The sequence below is a fragment of the Hyla sarda genome, chromosome 1 (genome assembly GCF_029499605.1).
Source record: "Hyla sarda isolate aHylSar1 chromosome 1, aHylSar1.hap1, whole genome shotgun sequence".
NCBI classification, from domain to species: domain Eukaryota; kingdom Metazoa; phylum Chordata; class Amphibia; order Anura; family Hylidae; genus Hyla; species Hyla sarda.
Genome location: NC_079189.1, coordinates 378,774,360 through 378,791,630, shown reverse-complemented (window position 1 = coordinate 378,791,630; position 17,271 = coordinate 378,774,360). Strand labels below are relative to the sequence as shown.

The following is a 17,271-nucleotide window of genomic DNA, read 5'->3' as shown; positions in this document are numbered from 1 at the left end:
CATTTCGTTATAACTATTCTTATTTTCCTTTTTCCTTTTCTTTTTCTTCTTTTCTCCCTTTTTTTCTTTTTTTCACACATACTTGTTTTTTATTCTATTCACATCACTATATTAGGCTGTTTCTATGCATTCCAACACCACCTTGGACTCATTTATGATTTATTTTCATTTTGTAAGTCTTCATGTCATGTGATCGGAATCCCCGATCACATGACTGGAGCCAGTCCCATTTGGATCACTTGCCCTTAGTTTGCCCATTTCCAGTATGCCTGCGCCGACCTCTTTAGGTTGTCATCTAGTTCCGGCACTAGCAGTGCATCATATGTGATGCACCGGTCACATGACCGAAATGCCGTATCATGTGATTGCAACCAGCTTCATCTGTATCGGTCTTATTGCGCCTCTGCTGCTGGTTTGCCCTGGCAGCGCTGCCTATGAATGCTGATTCCGGCATTACGTCACTGGTGACATCGTCGGTGTGGTCACATGATTGGATCCTTCAACATTTCCGGCGCATGATGCTAGCGCTGGAGATAGGACCTTTTACTATATTATCTATTGATCACATGACCGCCATACCGGAAGTCGGCTACGGCGCTGAAGACCGGTGTTCTATCACACGCTGGCCTTCGACCAGCAGCCATCTTGAGAGTGGCATATGCGTAGTTTTGCACCCGCCCGGCCTGGGTCCCACATCTGACAGGTATTTGCATTATCATTTAAGACACTAGCTTCCAGTTCAGCACTACACCCCTGAGGAAGTCACATCTGGTAACGGAAAGCGTGGGGTCCTTTCCTGTGGACATGGGCTAACCGGGTTACCTGACCCTCTTCCTCCGTCTGTGGCCTGCATATTGTGGTGATTCTGTATATTGTACATCATTACATTCTTTGTTCTATACATTATTTCTTGCAGCACTGCATCATTTACTGCTCACCTTATTTATTATCATTTATTCTGTTATTGTATGTTGGTGTGTGAATGACTTTGGTATATCTGTCTATTGTTCAGGCCACAGCATTGATACAGGTTTGAGGGGGCCCTCATGTGTCTTACCCATGTCCTGTGGTGACCTTCACAGGTCCCACTGTTGTAGTGTGGCTATTTGCAGCCCTTTTTAAATGTTTTTATAGTGTCTTTTTTGGATATTTGCATTTTGTGTCAATAAACTTGTATTTTTGCATCATTTTGTGATCGGCGTGCGTCCATTGTGGCATTCTAGCTTTCCTTTGTTTTTTATTGAACATAATTAAAGTACTTCTCCATTACCGATGACTTCAGATGTATGCTGATTACACCTAACTTTCCAGCAGTGCGTAGACCACTTCCCCTTTCCACCTTCTTTCCTTTATCTGCATTAAAGGAAAACTGTCAGGCTGTTCATCCACACTAAACCCAAAACACTGGTGAACAGGAGTCCAATGAGCGGTCACTTACTTAAATATGTCCAGTAGGTGCTCTGCAGAATTCAGTGTATTGTGCCCAGGGGGCGGGGCTTTGTCAGCTTAATTTACATATTCGTTGTCTGTGACTCTACATCCTTTTGAAGTGGAGTCACAGAAAATGAATGTGTGAATTGAGCCGACGAAGGCCCTCCCCTTGTGCAGGATTCACTAAATCCAGAAGAGGATCTTCTGAGGGACATATCTCAGGACATACTGGACATATTTAAGTAAGTGACCCCTCGTTGGACTCCTGTTCACTCACACTATAACCCAGTGTATATGTAGCTTTTATATTGTTGTTTTATTATTATTTTTGTGATTTTTGTTTGCCTATTTATATTTATTTATATCTATTTATATATTTTTTATACATTGTCACATTTATATGTGGATATGTAATTCTATGTAACAACCCTTTCAAAAAGTACTCTAATGGTTAATTCCTGGAGGTATATATATATCTGCTACCAGCCTTCCCTTGTCATGCCTGATGAAGCTGCGCATGCGCAGCGAAACGCGTTGCATCTAATAAATCCATTGATTTTACTTGGCTGCCTGATGGTTCCTCTCTGCGCCAGATAAACTCCTGACTCCCTGGTCATTCGGTTTTGATTTTAATCCAACACAATGGGCAGCACATTGAACACATTTTATAAGTGGACAGAAACTTGTAAATAACTCATAAAAGAATAAAGTTACGTTAAAACCAAGCACATCATTTTTTCTTGTGAAATTCCCAATAAGTTGATGTGTCACATGACCCTCTTCCTATTGAAAAAACAATAGATGGATTCAAAATGGTCGACTTCAAAATGACCGCCATGGTCACCACCCATCTTGAAAAGTTTCCCCCCTCACACTAATGTGCCACAAACAGAAAGTTAATATCACCAAGCATTCCCATTTTATTTAGGTTTATCCATATAAATGGCCCACCCTGTACAGATATACTACAGATAAATTTGTGAAGTTCTTTCCAGTCTGACAACAGTGCTCTCTACTGATACCTCTGTCCATGTCAGGAACTGTCCAGAGCAGGAGAGCTTTGTTATAGAGATTTGCTTCTAATCTGGACAGTTCCTGACATGGACAGAGGTGTCAGCAGAGAGCACTGTGGTCAAACTGGAAAGAACTTCACAAATTTCTCTGGAACATACAGCAGCTAATAAGTACTGGCAGGGTTCATATTTTGAAATAGAAGTACTATACAAATCTGTTTAACTTTCTGGCACCAGTTGATTTGAAAACCTTAGTTCTCCACTTGTTTCCTCCAGAGTTCCCCTTTAAGGTTTCCTGGACCATGATGAATGAATTATAAATGATGGTTAGAATTGACTTACAGAACAAAACATCTTGGTTTTTCATTTATTTCCTGCTAATGATCAAGAGTCCTTTGGTTTGGTTGGTTCCATTACAGAACAGATGTTTCATGACATTGGGGGGGATTCATCATTATGTGTCTGCTGTAGACACAGTTCTACCCCTTTACACTGCTTGTCTATTGTACACGCTTGCTCAGAATTTACTAAGGCTGTGCACTCCTTTGATAAATCTTGTGCAAATATAGAAGCGCCCCCCTCGCTCTACCCTACACTCCTTCTCTACCTCACAGGAACTGTGGACGTAGGGATTTTGAGGGAGATTTATCAAAACCTGTGTAGAGGAAGAGTGGTGCAGTTGCCCATAGCAACCAATCAGATTGCTTCTTTCATTTTTAAAGAGACCTGTGAAAAATGAAAGAAGCGATCTGATTGGTTGCTATGGGCAACTGCACCACTCTTGCTCTACACAGGTTTTGATAAATCTCTCCCTTTTTTCTATTGCTTTGAGGTCAGGATTTCATTGAGGTTTTTTGTCCATCATAAAAAACGCCAGAAAAACTGTCCCAGCTTTTTCCTGTATTTTGTCAGTTTTTCTTGTATTTTTTTCTTGCGTTTTTGCTGGTGCGTGGAAACAAAAAAATGTACTAAACTTTTTATTGTTTTTTTTTCTTCGAAATTTTGAAACGTAAATGCGGAGGACTATGTCAGATTTTGTGGATTGTGACGATGAACAGCGTTTTTTTTAATGTCAATAAAAGGGTTAAGGAGGGCTGTGGGGGAGTGTTTTTTTAAATACATTTTTTTTTTCAATGTGTTGTGTTTTTTTATTATTGAATTTTCAGGCTTAGTAGTGGAAGACGTCTTGTAGACAGAATCCATTACTAAGCTGGGGCTTAGCATTAGCCCCCAAAACCGCTAGCTCTAACCCCCAATTATTACCCCGGTACCTACCTCCACAGGGGTTCCTGGAAGAGCTGGCACCAACAGGCCCGGAGTGTCAAAAATGGCACTCCTGGGCCTAGGCAGTAACAGGCTAGTGTTATTTTGGCTGGGGAGGGCCAGTAACAATGGTCCTTGTGCACCCTGGTAACGTCAGGCTGTTGCTGCTTGGTTGGCTTCTGGCTGATACTGAAAAAATGAGGGAAACACACTTTTTTTATTTATTTATGATAAAAAAAATGCAGAGGGTTCCCTGTATTTTCAGTATCAGCCAGATACCAACCGAACAGCAACAGCCTGACGTTACCAGGGTGGGTGAGGACCATTGTTACTGGCCCTCCCCAGCCTAAATAACACCAGCCTGTTACCGCCTAGGCCCAGGATCACCATTTTTGATGCTCCAGGCCTGTTGGTACCGACTCTTCTCGGCACACCTGTGGCGGTGGGTACCAGGGTAATAATTGGAGGTTAGCGCTAGCTGATTTTGGGGCTAACGCTAAGCACTGGCTTAGTAATGGATTCCGTCTATAAGACAGCTTCTACTACTAACCCCTGAAAATTCAATTATAAAAAAAAGACACATTAAAAAAATGTTTTATTAAAAAAAAACTTCCTCCCACAGCCTTCATTAACCATTTTATTGAAAAAAAAAACCGCTGGTCATCGTTGCGGTCCACCGAATCTGAGGTAGTCCTCCGACTTCACGTATCTGAAATGAGAAGAAAAGAAAAACAAGAAATATGGGTTAGTAAATTTTTTTTACTCTCCCCTGGGAAGAGCGCACATAATGCAGTGTGTTCCTAAACAGGGAGCCTTCAATTGTTGCTAAATTACAACTCCCATCATGGTGGGCTGTAGTTAAGCAACAGCTGGAGTCTCCCTATTTGGAAACACACTGCCAGAAAGGCTCTGTTCCCATTATGCAAAACGCATAATGTGAAGAGATCTGTCCCTCTGCCCTTGGACTACTACTCCTATCATGGGACAGAGTCTGTCCTATGATGGGAGTAGTTGTAGTACCGCAGCGCTGCTGAGGGATGGCACTTGCACATCCCCCGACTGAGGGACTTTTAAGACTACTATTCCCACCATGGACAGACTCTGTCCATGATGGGAGTTATAGTCCAGGGGCTTAGGTGCAGATCGCACCGGGTAATTCTGCAGAGACCCGCTGCGATCCGCATTTAAGTTAACAAGCCAGCGGTACATGCGTCTACAGTGCGCTGCCGCCGGCTTCTATATACACTGTAATAACTCATAATCCCCGCCGCCGGGAGAGGGGAGCTCTGATTGGTCAATAGCTATCCACCAATCAGAGCTCCCGTGTTTCGGGGGGGATTATGAATTATTATAGTGTATATACAAGCTGGTGCGCAGCGCGATGTAGACGCATGTAAGGCCGGCTTGTATAGTTAATAAATGCGGATTGCAACAGATCTCCAGAGAATAATCTGCTGCAATCCGCATTTAAATTAAAAAGCTGGCGGTACATGCAGCTACACTGAGCTCCTATATACACTGACATAATTCATAATCCCAGCCACTGGAACTCGGAAGCTCTGATTGGTGGATAGCTATTAACCAATCAGAGCTCCCCTCTCCCAGCGGCGATTATGAATTATTACAGTGTATATAGAAGCTGGGGGCAGCGCAGTGTAGACGCATGTACCGCCGGCTTTTTAACTTAAATGTGGATCGCAGCAGATCATTCTCTGGAGATCTGTTGCGATCCGCATTTATTAACCATACAAGCCGGCAGTACATACGTCTACACTGCGCTGCCGCGGGCTCCTATGTACAGTTCTTATGATTCATAATTCCCGCTGGGAGAGGGGAGCTCTGATTGGTGGATAGCTATTGACCAATCAGAGCTCCCGTCTCCCAGCGGCGGGGATTATGAATTATGAGCGGTGTATATAGAAGCCGGTGGCAGCGCAGTATAGACGCATGTACTGCCGGTTTGTTATCTTAATAAATGCGTATCGCAGCGGGTCTCAGCAGAATGACCTGCTGCGATCTGCACCTCAGCCCCTGGACTATAACTCCCATCATGGGCAGAGTCTGTCCATGATGGGAGTAGTAGTCCTAAAAGTCCTGCAGCCGGGGGATGTGCAAGTGCCATCCCTCAGCGCTGCGGTACTACAACTACTCCCATCATGGGACAGACTCTGTCCCATGATAGGAGTAGTAGTCCAAGGGCAGAGGGGCAGATCACTCTCCTGCAATCCGCATTTATTAACTATACAAGCCGGCGGTACATGCGGCTACACTGTGCTGCCGCGGGCTCCTATATACAGTTCTTATAATTCATAATCCCCGCAGGGAGAGGGGAGCTCTGATTGGTGGATAGCTATTGACCAATCAGAGCTCCCGTATTCCGGTGGCGGGGATTATGAATTATGACAGTGTATACAGGAGCAGCGGGCAGCGCAGTGAAGCCGCATATACCGCCGGCTTGTATAGTTAATAAATGCGAATCGCAGCGGGTCTCTGGATAAGGATCTGCTGCGATCTGCACCTCAACCCCTGGACTACAACTCCCATCATGAGCAGAGTCTGTCCATGATGGGAGTAGCAGTCCTTTGGTACGTGTCCTCCGAGGTGGTGTATATTTGCACAAGAAAATGCTGTTTGCGCATTTTTTGTGTGCAAAAAAAAATAACGCAATTAGTAAATTCGATTCTACAGTAGATAGTGCTCTATGGTAAACATCCTATCAAAATTTGCACAAAAAAAGATGGAAAAAAAACACTTGCGCAAATTTTTGTGCAAAAAAAATAGACACAAAACAGCTCTATATACAACTCTGTCACACTGTTATGAATAGATTTAATGTGATATGACATATACATTTTATAAGTTTTGCCTTTTGATTTCCAATGAGGTTTTTAAGGTTTCTAATTCATGGGTAATTTAATATTTAATATCAAATCTGTCGTGAGTCAGCAGTGTGTGTGTGTGTGTGTGTGTGTGTGTGTGTGTGTGTGTGAAAGCTCCCTTAGGACTTAAAGGGGTTATCCAGGGAAAAAAAATGTTTTAAATATCAACTGGCTCCAGAAAGTTAAACATATTTGTAAATTACTTCTATTAAAAAAATCTTAATCCTCTCAGTGCTTATGAGCTGCTGAAGTTGAGTTGTTCGTTTCTGTCTAAGTGCTCTCTGATGACACGTATCTCGGGAGCTGTCCAGCGTAGAAGCAAATTCTCATAGCAAACATATTCTGCTCTGTGCAGTTCCTGAGACAAGGAGAGATGCCAGCAGAGAGCACTATTTCCAAACAGATAAGAACTACCCAATTCAGTAGCTGATAATTATTGGAAGGATTAAGATTTTTTAATAAAAGTTATTTACAAATCTGTTAACTTACTGGAGCCAGTTGATCTAAAAAAAAAAAAAGTTTTTTCCTGGAATACCCCTTTAAGCAGTTTTTAAAAAAATTTGCAGGACAAATTGTATTTCTTTTATTTCTTTTTTATTTTTTGCCATTCAGGTAGCACCTCTCAAGAGTAGATGTCCTATCACTCGTGATTTACACTACTGCTGTTTTCTCCTGCCCAGTACTAGGTGTGAATGCAGCCTTAAATTCTCTACATATGACTCAGAAAGTCAGACTTGCCACTAAAAGGGAATGTGCCATCAAATGTGATTATTAATTTTTTAGAGGTTAAATAATTTTTCACATTTTTTATACATTTTTGGAAATGTAAAAAAAATATGAAAAATTAAATAATAACTTGTCATATCTCCCACTGTTGACCAGCAGAGGAAGTTAAAATGAGGAAAATGGTGAAAGCATGCAACTTGTCTGGCTGCTTCTAATTTGACCTCGCCCATCTACCTTCCTCCTCTGTCTATGTGCAAAAGGCAAGGGGGGAGGGAGTTTTGTAGATTTTTCAATTCCACTGTCACTATTTTGTTACATAGTTACATAGTTACATAGTTAGCACGGTCGAAAAAAGACATATGTCCATCAAGTTCAACCAGGGAATTAAGGGGTAGGGGTGTGGCGCGATATTGGGGAAGGGATGGGATTTTATATTTCTTCATAAGCATTAATGTTATTTTGTTCCATGAATGTATCTAATCCTGTTTTAAAGCTGTTAATTGTTCCTGCTGTGACCAGTTCCTGAGGTAGACCGTTCCATAAATTCACAGTCCTCACGGTAAAGAAGGCGTGTCGCCCCTTGAGACTTAACTTTTTCTTCTTCAGACGGAGGGAGTGCCCCCTCATCCTTTGGGGGGGTTTAACCTGGAACAGTTTTTCTCCATATTTTTTGTATGGGCCATTAATATACTTATATACGTTTATCATATCCCCCCTTAAACGTCTCTTCTCAAGACTAAACAATTGTAACTCCTTTAATCGCTCCTCATAGCTAAGATGTTCCATGCCCCATATTAGTTTAGTCGCGCGTCTCTGCACCCTTTCCAACTCCGCAGTGTCCCTTTTATGGACAGGTGCCCAAAACTGAACAGCATATTCCAGGTGAGGCCGTACCAATGCTTTATAAAGGGGGAGTATTATGTCCCTGTCCCTTGAGTCCATACCTTTTTTTATACATGACAATATCCTGCCGGCTTTGGAAGCAGCAGCCTGACATTGCATGCTATTCTGTAGTCTGTGATCTACAAGTACACCCAGATCCTTCTCTACCAGTGACTCTGACAGTTTAATCCCCCCTAAGACATACGATGCATGCAGGTTATTAGTACCCAGATGCATTGTTGGTGTCTGAAGAGTGGTAAAGAACAGACTAGATGTCTCTTGACAGGTCACTGCTCCTCAGGGACTTCAAGAAAATGGTGCTGGCTCCCCCCTTCATTTCACCTAGCCTGTGCTATGCACACGTGCAGTATGCAGCCCATGCTTTTCTATGAGACACTCTCAGTCTTAACTTTCTTATGCCCTGTGCCTGCCATAAAGCAACTGTGTAGGTGTTGTGAAGTGACACACCACAAAGAGGCTACAGTAATGGCAGCTCCCAGTACACACTTTATTAATTAATTACATTAAAACTACATTGTCCTAAAACTAAATACATAAATGAAATTCTTTATCTTGATAGAATAATTTTATTTATTGAAAAATAAAAAGGTGGTGGTGGCGAGTATCAGCTTTGACACCATATACAGATTATCCATAATTTCAGATTATTAGAAAGGGTTTTCCAGACCTTTTTCAATTATGGCCTAGCCTTAGGACATTGGAATCCCAATACCCTGAAAGATCAGCTGACAAACCAAACAATACTCACTTGTTAAATCCTTAGCTGCTCCTTTGCTCTGCTAGTATGTGTTACTAGCACAAGCACTTTTCCTGTCAATTCACAAGATGGTTGTGGTGTCATACATGCTAGTGTTATTTTGGAGTGCTGACATGCTGAATATTCAAAGTACATAAAGACCACCAAGGACCACTGGAGAATCAATGCAGGAGATTTAAAGGGATTATCTGGAGAAAAATATGTATCTCCTATGTACAGGATAGAGGATAAGTGTCTGATCATGGAGGAGGGGTCCGACAACTCAAACTCCATGCAATCTCCTGAACGGGGCCCGGTTCTTGCCCCTCAACTCACCAGTGATCTGCTTCTCTCCTTAGCACTCTGGCCCCCCCCCCCCCCCCCTTGAAGATGCACTTGTGCTTGTGAGTTGAGTTAAATCGGGTCCCGTTCAGGAGATTGTGGGGGGTCTCAGCAGTTGGACGACCCCACAATCAGAGACTTATGCCTTATGCTGTGGATAGGAGATGCCTTTTCTCATCAGATACCCCCATTAACTGGTGAGTACTGTATGGTTTGTTATTTAGTAAATTGTCTCTACTGCCACATTTATTCCTTATAGTCTCAGACAGCCTATTTAAATCATTGCAGCTAAAAGTAACAGCCCTCCTTCTTGTTTGCACCCAGTGTAACAATTTCTTTATTTATATTTCCAAATGAGGCCACATTGATGTGGACATAACCCAATAGTGACATATTAAAAGCACTACAATAATAACCACAAGGGTAAAATACATAAGGAAGTTAGGCTTTGAGCTTTGGACTTTAACCAAGTTCCAAGCATTTGATTTGTTTATTAACTATGTACACTCCTAATGATAACATGGCTTCTGCCATTCTTTGTAAATGGCAAGTGCACTAATAAAAAAAAGTTTTACTGTTATGATATATAACTTACATTTGAGGTTTAGGTCTTTTTAAACTATTTTTTATGCTAGACAGAGAAATGTAACATTGAATCGTTCAGGTTTGTATCCTGTTAAATGTATCAGAAAATGTTATTTAAGTAAGACTATTACCCAAGAAATAAAACTAGTATAGTGTTATCACAACATATACTGGCTTCAGCAGGCTTTTGCATGATTCTCAACTGACAGGAAGTTGTGTAGTTCTTAAATTTTTTTTGTTCTATTGTCTCAGCAGCTCCTCTGCTCCTCCCTCTTTCTCAAGACAACACATCATCCTATACTATTTCAGGAGGTGTGACTGGATCTTGTCTCTGAGCTCTAGACCCCCACCCCCCCCCCCCCCCGAGATTGCTGCCCCTATTATTGAGGAGCGGGAGCTGTCCTCGGCTCCACTGTCCCCTCACCTTTCACACGCTGCCCCAGCTCCTGCAGCCCCTTTAAGAGAGGGAGCTGACAGCTGCTGCAACTTAGTCCCTGCTCATCTGACCCCTCCCCTGGCTGCTCACCGCAGAGAGAGAGACAATGCCTGCCAGCTGTACAGTCTCTGCGGCCTGTATCCTGCATACCAGCGGAGCTCCGTCCAGTCTGACAGTCTCTGATCTGCAGGGCGGCCATCAGAGGGGAGGAGCTCTGTAGTGAAGTCCCAGGGGCCGGGCATGTCAGTCACTACCTGTATACCAGTGACTGCTGTGCCCTCTCTGGCCTACTATATATAGTATATGCAGTACCGGACAGTCATTGATATACAGTGATGTGTTTCTCAAACAGGGTGCCTCCAGCTGTTGCAAAACTACAACTACCAGCATGCCCAGAGAGCCAACCAGAGTTGTAGTTTTGCAACAGCTGGAGGCACCCTAGTTGGGAAACACTGTGAGGCTATATACATCAACTGTGCTGTACCACTGCACTGGTTGCTATAAATATATGCATGTATATAGTAGTCAAGGCTACAATTAATGTATATAGCCCCTCAGTGTAATGTCACTATATACCAATGTCTGTGCTGTGTTCTCTGCCCTGCCTGGCCCATATTACGTATATAATATATGTAGTATTGGCTAGCCATTCAGAGTACACACAGCACGTATATAGGGACATAATACTGCAGGACTATATACATTAGCTTATCTGTGGTGTACCCACTGCCCTGGCAGCTATATATTATATATAGCAGCCAGGGCAGTGGGTACAGCACAGCTGATGTATATAGCCCCGCAGTGTTATGTCAGTATATGTCACTGTATGCCAATGTCTGTGCTGTGTTCTCTGCCCTGCCTGGCCCATATTACGTATATAATATATGTAGTATGTGTTAGCCAGTTCAGCACAGACATTCGTATATAGGGACTTAATACTGTTGGGCTATATACATCAGCTTCCTTGTGCTGTACCCACTGCCCTGGCAGCTATATTTATGCACATAAACATATACATATATATATATATATATATATATATATATATATATAGTAGCCAGGGCAGTGGGTACAGCACAGCTGATGTATATAGTCCCGCAGTATTATGTCCCTTTTCTCACTGGCCTATACCGGCCTATACATGGGGGACCAAAAAAGTGTAAAAACAAAAATATATATACACTTAAAAAAAGTAATAAATGTAATTTACCCCTTGCCTAATAAAAGTTTGAATCACCCTTTGTTCCCATTTTTTAAATGAAATAATGTAAGGAAAACCCTATACATAAACCCTAAACATATGTGGTAGCACCACATGCACAAATGTGTGAACTAATAAAATATAATAGTTAAGTTGCACACTGAAAGGTGAAAGCATGAAAAAATATCAAAGTCCAGAAGTGCGTAATTTTGGTCACTTCAATAACTAAAAAATAAATAAAATCTAAATAAAAATGGTCCTGACAAATAAACCCTCATATAGTCCTGCATGCGGAAAAATAAAAGGGTTATACGGGTGAGAAGAGGACACTTTAAAGCATACTCATTTAATGCCCCCCTGTCATGTGCCACTCACTTATAATGCCCTCCCTGTCTTGTGCCCCTTACTTAAAATGCCGCCTGAGGGTGCAGGACAGGGGGCATTATAACATTATAGGGGCATTATATGTGAGGGGAACATTACAGGGGCATTATATGTGAGGGGCACAGCACAGGGGGGCATTATATGCTAGGGGGACAGGACAGTGGCATTATTATTATGAGGGAGAACAGGGTGGGTCATAGTTATATGTGGGGGCACAGGATGGGGCATTATTACTATATATGAGGGGCAGAGAGTATAAGGAATTTCTGGGGTAGTATGGTTTTCATTAGTCACAATACATCACAGTATTGTATTCAGTGGGATATTTAGAGCGTACAGTGTGTTGTAGTAATATATTCAGAGGTTACAGTGTGTGGCAGTATTATATTCAGGGGGTACAGTGTGAGGCAGTATTATATTTAGGGGGTACAGTGTGTGGCAGTATTATATTCAGGGGTTACAGTGTGTTGTAGTAATATATTCAGAGGTTACAGTGTGTGGCAGTATTATATTCAGGGGGTAAAGTGTGTGGCAGTATTATATTCAGGGGGTACAGTGTGTGGCAATATTATATTCAGGGGGTACAGTGTGTTGTAGTAATATATTCAGTAGTTACAGTGTGTGGCAGTATTATATTCAGGGGGTAAAGTGTGTGGCAGCATTATATTCAGGGGGTACAGTGTGTTGTAGTAATATATTCAGAGGTTACAGTGTGTGGCAGTATTATATTCAGGGGGTACAGTGTGAGGCAGTATTATATTCAGGGGGTACAGTGTGTGGCAGTATTATATTCAGGGGTACAGTGTGTGGCAGTATTATATTCAGGGGTACAGTGTGTGGCAGTATTATATTTAGTGGGTACAGTGTGTGGCAGTAATATATTTAGGGGTACAGTGTGTGGCAGTATGTATAGCAATGCTATATGCTTTTGCAGCATTTTTGTAATAAAAGCTGTAATGGGCCCTCTTTCCGCTTGGACCTTTTATGAATTAACCCCTTTGATTCTTTTTTTGTTCCTATTTCAATCATTCATCTTACAAGCATTATATTCAGGTGAGGTAATATACCTTTTTTCTCTCTTTAGTGTGTTTAGTTTATTTCATTCAGGCTTTCGTCTATTGAAATTAAATGCATTTCTGTATCAATAAAGGAGTTTTTGGTGTATAAATTGTAGGGGTTGTTTTCATTATATTGCTGTATTCATTTCACTTCCATTTTTGTACCTATTGAAGGGTGGTGCCACAGTGAGACCACTTTTTCAAAACTATGGGAGGGGTAAAATAAACAATTCCAAAGATTCCAATAGGTTGGTGGAATGTGAGTTCCATATGTAGACAACAGCGTTACACGATAAAACAGTGACAGGCCTAAAGCACGTCTGTGGGTACCTTGGTAAAAGGAAAACTGTGGGGGCAATGATGCAAAGCATAAACTCTACAAGGGGCTATGATGTTGTGACTAGGTTGAATGGTATGAAGGAATCTAAGTAAGAAATAATCAGTATTTCCATGAAAGCATGAAGGGTCACCATCCTATCCAGGTTCCCAATCAACATAAACATAAAAAACAGAGAGAAAAGAGAAACTTTTAGTCATGGTATAGACACACAAAAACATTGTCATGGATAATAATAAATAGACTGCAGAGTGAAGAATATGGATGCTCCAGGCATAAATGGGTAGTTAAAAAGGTTTTTATTTGTTTCCACAAATTGGCAATAGAGGTACATATCCTCAAGCAGTGACATAGGTCAGCCTCTTGAGAATGATACTTTAAGAATCACACCCCTTATCCCCCTCCCCTCAGCAAATGGGTCCAAAATTCCTAGTTGCTTTACCAAAAAGGCTTGGTTACCAGGGTTTGTTTAGAAAATTAAAGCGAGAGACCCATAGTGGCCATTTCTTAAAAATTTTTTTTTTTTTTTGCATCTTTAGCAATCAAATTTTTATTAAAATATATTAGGAAAATGCTTAGTTTTTAAGGAAGTATTAAACGAGAAAAACCTATTTCTAAGCAAAGTAACGATTTAAAGATGTCCAACAATAAGAGATGAAGATGGCAACTCACCACTCTACGCATATAGATTTATTTCATGTATACAGACATCACAGGTGCATGGGCATTACTTTGGACAGCGCGATTTTGTGCTTGCCAAGATTCCAGCCAAGATACCAGTGGGCAAGCGAAGTGGGCAAGCGAGCACAAAACCGTACTGTGCCAAGTGATGGTCCCATGCCACTGGTAGATTAATTCAGTCCTCTACCACTGGTGGATGTCTGTATACAAGAAATAAATATATCTTCGTAGAGTGGTGAGTTGCCATCTTCATTTCTTATGGTTGGATTTGATTGTTTTCTGCACTGTATGATGGAACAACGTCACCAGAAGTTCAGACACATGAGTCACTGGAACGCTGACTACTCATTCTAGGATAGTACATGCTGAGAAAGATGAAGAAAGTAGTGCCTCCGAGGAAGGCTTCCATTTCCCAACTATACCTAGCTTTACGGGGGAGACTTTTAAAATTCGACCCAAAACACTTATTTACCACCTGGGAGAGATGGACTGGGGATCCAGACATTCATGAGACTATACTTACGGGATGGGAAGCGGTTTGTAAACAGGTTATCAATGAACGATGGAGGGAGACCTATTTTAAAGTTTCCCACGCAGCCTTGTACGGCTTTAACATCCCACCGTCGCCTTGTTTCCCTGAGCGTATAACACACTGCCCCAAATGTCTTACACCTATGACAAATCTTTTTCACGGGATCTGGGACTGTGCTCACTCGGCTGGCTACTGGCGCTCGGTCTGCTCCTACATCAGGGACCACTGGCGGGTAAGTCTTCCTTTTAAGATTCAGACCCTTATATTTCACCAGCTTCGTCCTCCGGAGGAGGATCAGGCGGGGATCCAGAAGATCCCTAAAATAATACATGTGGTCTTGCTGGTTGCTCTCCGATGCTTGTTTCTCCGGTGGTTGGAGGATCGGGTACCGGACCTGCAATTATTGATAGCTCAATTGAAGTTCTTTTTAGGGGTAGACAGATTGGATGCTGAACGCCATTGCAACTCTGGCACGGCACGTTTCTTCAAAAAGTGGACGCCGTTTATTGTTACACACTATAATCCCCTGGAGGTAGCAGACATAGTATATCCTTTTAGACATACCACATGGTACCTTACGGAATCATTGAAAGGGACGCTAGGGGCATTACAGCTTCCTGATTCAGTTTAGACTGTAAGGATTAGGCTTATTGAATCCTTGGGGAGAGAGGGAATCCTACATCACTTCACTGCAGCACCTCAGTTTTTGTCATTTTTAAGACGGTTGTTGAATTGTATGTTGGATCACGTTCCATTATTTTTCGCAGGTGGGGATCGTGCTATTTCTGATATGTTTCTGTATTGTTCTGAAAATGTTGAATAAAAATATATTACAAAAAAAAAAAAAAAAAAAGAAAGTAGTGCCAGAGTACTTCTTTCTAAATTATAGATTTACCTAAAGGAGTATTTCTATTTGAAATGTATGGCATATTCGGCATCAACCATAGGAAATTAATGATAAACATAGCACTGCTACATTGTTTTAAGCTTCCCAACACCTCTGATGCCCACAACCAGGATGGACGAGGATAGGACCCCTTCATCTTGATATAGGTGTGGGTCCCAGAAGGGGGGGACCTGTATTTATTGTATTCTAATGGAATATCCTTTGAATGATATATTTGCTTCTTGACTACGGCATTAGGACCTTTGATAGAGGGGATTTAGGAAAAATGCATCAATAGTTGATAGGTGTATCAATAATTAGTGAGGCCTGCTTTTGTCCAACCCTGGAGTATCTTACATTCCGCCATAGACTTGCATATAACAGCTGCTTTTAGCATTATTGAAAACTAAAGAAATGCCAGCAAAGTATCAAAGTATTTTCTTGATGCTTTGGGTCCCTGATTTACCCAGGTGTTCACATATGTTTGCCATCACCTGTGCTGGTCTTTGTTTCACAGTATTCATGTTTCCTGAAGGTCTTATCTAGCTCTATGCAAACAACCATGTGTCTAATTCCTTAATGGGGTTATCTAGGATTTGGGTTACTTTTTATTTTGTCAAGAAATGGACAATTGGAACAAATAAAACTGCTCAATGTATTTTAATTAAAAAGTCTCACATTCAAATTTAGAGAGCACACCCTTTTTTTCCTTGGCTGCATGTAAATATTGCAGCTATGGCATTGCCCATAAATGCCTCCCACCCCTAAACACACAAAGGTCATAAACATTGTGTATGTGACCACTGTGATAGTAGTAAAGTTGACACTGTGACCAGGAGGGGTGATAAGATGTACTTGCAAAATTTGTAACTGGGAACACTCAACAATTATGTATGTTTTTTGTGTTAAGTTCTGCTGATCTCTTATGGACAGTGAGCCATATGTGGTTCTGCAACCTCTGCATTTCTTATATGCACAACAGTGATCCTTGGTAAAAATTCTAATTGTGCCTTGAAACCTGAAGCCATAACGGCAATGGTGACCAATAAATTAACATATGTTTGTCAACTGTACTATGTTTGGCAGGCATGGTGAACACAGTACTTCCCTTTTATTTACACTTGATTTAACCTGCAAACTATTTTTTTTATGGGCTGCCTAATTATGAAAGTGGCTGTAAACAGACGTCACTATGTAACCAAAGACACAATAGCCACGGCTGCCAGCCATCCAGGTCTACACCTTACCATGCTAAGTCAGCACACAGACTCATTGAATTCTTATCTATAGTATTGGAAAATATGCAAAATTTTTGGCAATGTTAAGGAACAGTGATCAATATAGCAGAATGTACTTCTTCTTAACCCCTTAAGGACGCAGGGTTTTTCAGTTTTTGCATTTTCATTTTTTCCTCCTTACCTTTTAAAAATCATAACCCTTTCAATTTTCCACCTAAAAATCCATATTATGGCTTATTTTTTGCATCACCAATTCTACTTTGCAGTGACATTAGTCATTTTACCCAAAAATCCCCGGCGAAACGGAAAAAAAATCATTGTGCGACAAAATCGAAGAAAAAACATCATTTTGTAACTTTTGGGGGCTTCCTTTTCTACGCAGTACATATTTCGGTAAAAATGACACCTTCTCTTTATTCTGTAGGTCCATACGGTTAAAATGGTACTCTATTTATATAGGTTTAATTTTGTTGTACTTCTGGCAAAAATCATAACTACATGCAGGAAAATTTATACGTTTAATAATGTCTTCTTCTGACCCCTATAAATTTTTTATTTTTCCACACACAGGGCAGTATGAGGGCTCATTTTTTGCGCCGTGATCTGAAGTTTTTATCGGTACCATATACTTTTTATTCAT

General features: G+C 41.3%; 1 protein-coding gene across 1 annotated transcript in view; it reads left to right on the top strand.

Annotated features, from left to right (window-relative positions):
• Positions 1-579: 579 nt before the first annotated feature.
• The window catches only part of SLC28A3 (solute carrier family 28 member 3), a 142,440-nt gene continuing 125,748 nt past the window's right edge, over positions 580-17,271 (top strand). The window contains exon 1 of the mRNA XM_056524232.1: positions 580-703. The gene's annotated coding sequence lies outside the window, so the exon portion shown is untranslated. The remainder of the gene's footprint in view (positions 704-17,271) is intronic.